The 1,289-nt window shown below is 46.5% G+C and overlaps 1 protein-coding gene across 1 annotated transcript in view; it reads left to right on the forward strand.

Annotated features, from left to right (window-relative positions):
- The window catches only part of LOC101850710 (rhombotin-1), a 164,122-nt gene that overhangs the window by 73,707 nt on the left and 89,126 nt on the right, over nucleotides 1–1,289 (forward strand). The gene's annotated exons all lie outside the window — the stretch shown is intronic.

Genomic DNA, 1,289 nt, shown 5'->3' on the forward strand with positions numbered 1-1,289 from the left:
CGTACTCTAGGCACGCCTCAAACGAATGGATTGATTTGATCACACAAACAAAATTATGCTTTCAGATTAGGGCAAAACAAACACGAAGAATTTCTCACAAGAATGGCGCACTGCCGGAACCGCCCAGAAACTCGATCTTTTGTCAATCGCGAGGCGAGTCATGTGACCTGATGGGGCTCAAAATATCCCGCAGCTTCCTGCACAAGAGGTCAAAGCCATTTTCTCCAGTTTCAAAAGGCCTCACCGCTAGTCGTCCGGCCAATCCACGTAAAAGCTGCTGCTTCAAGCTGTCGCTCCATAAGTGGCCTCTGTCTGGAGGGGAGAGTTACCTCCACTTAGCATGGCGTCCGTGCTGCATTGTTATCTTGAATCTGCTAAGAGTCATGCCCCCTTTTTGTGCAGTTTCTGACGCGCGTTCAGAGCCCGCTGGAAATAGTGCGGCGGCGTGAGGGGGTGAAGAGGCTGTTACGACGATGTCAGAGCTAAAGAACGCTCTGGTATTCTATAGTATACGTGTTGTAGGTAGAGCTTTGGCTACTGCTTAGGCTACTGCTTTTCTGAAACAAAGTGGCCTACTGGGTTATTCGCCAATAGAGCTGTATGTGTTTACTCACCAATGCTAGCGAATAACCACTTCACTTCGGGGGGGTACTCCGAGCTGCTAGTCCAGCTCTTTTCCAGAAGTGAAGGGGTTATCATCAAGCATTTGTAAGTAAATTTTTACGGCTGAGAATGTTTGGCCCTTGTTTTTATATTGTATAAATTTTATGTTATATTTTTCGTTTTCGTCATTATGAGCAAAATGAGGGTTTTAAAAATAATGTAAAGGGTGCTATGAGAAGATAAAGGCAATAAATGACAAAGAACAATGTTTTTATTTTATGCTTGTATTTGGGTAGGAGTAAATTCCTTTGTAGCAAATTCTTTTGAAATGGGGGGTCTCATGGCTTTGAAGTTAAGGTGTTCGCCCCTCATTCAATAGGTCCTGGGTTCGAATCCGGATAGAGACGGAAATGTTTCCTGCTCTCTAACAATGTTCTGTCCTCTGCTTTCGCCTCAACTTTCTGCCCCTGCCCCCCTCAAGTCCTTTGCCCCTTCCTCTGGGTTCCTGGCTCTCTCTGCAGCCTTTCTACTGTTACTCCATTGCTCCTTCTTTCTGCTGTCTATCAGCTACACCCCTGTTCTTCTGGTATGAAAGATCTACACTTAGCCTTCTCGTCGGTGGCCTAGTGGTTAGGCTCTCGGACTCGCAGCCGTAAGGTCGTGGGTTCGAATCCCGTCAAGGGCCC

This window comes from Aplysia californica, unplaced genomic scaffold (assembly GCF_000002075.1).
Source record: "Aplysia californica isolate F4 #8 unplaced genomic scaffold, AplCal3.0 scaffold00129, whole genome shotgun sequence".
In the NCBI taxonomy this organism is placed as follows: Eukaryota; Metazoa; Mollusca; class Gastropoda; order Aplysiida; family Aplysiidae; genus Aplysia; species Aplysia californica.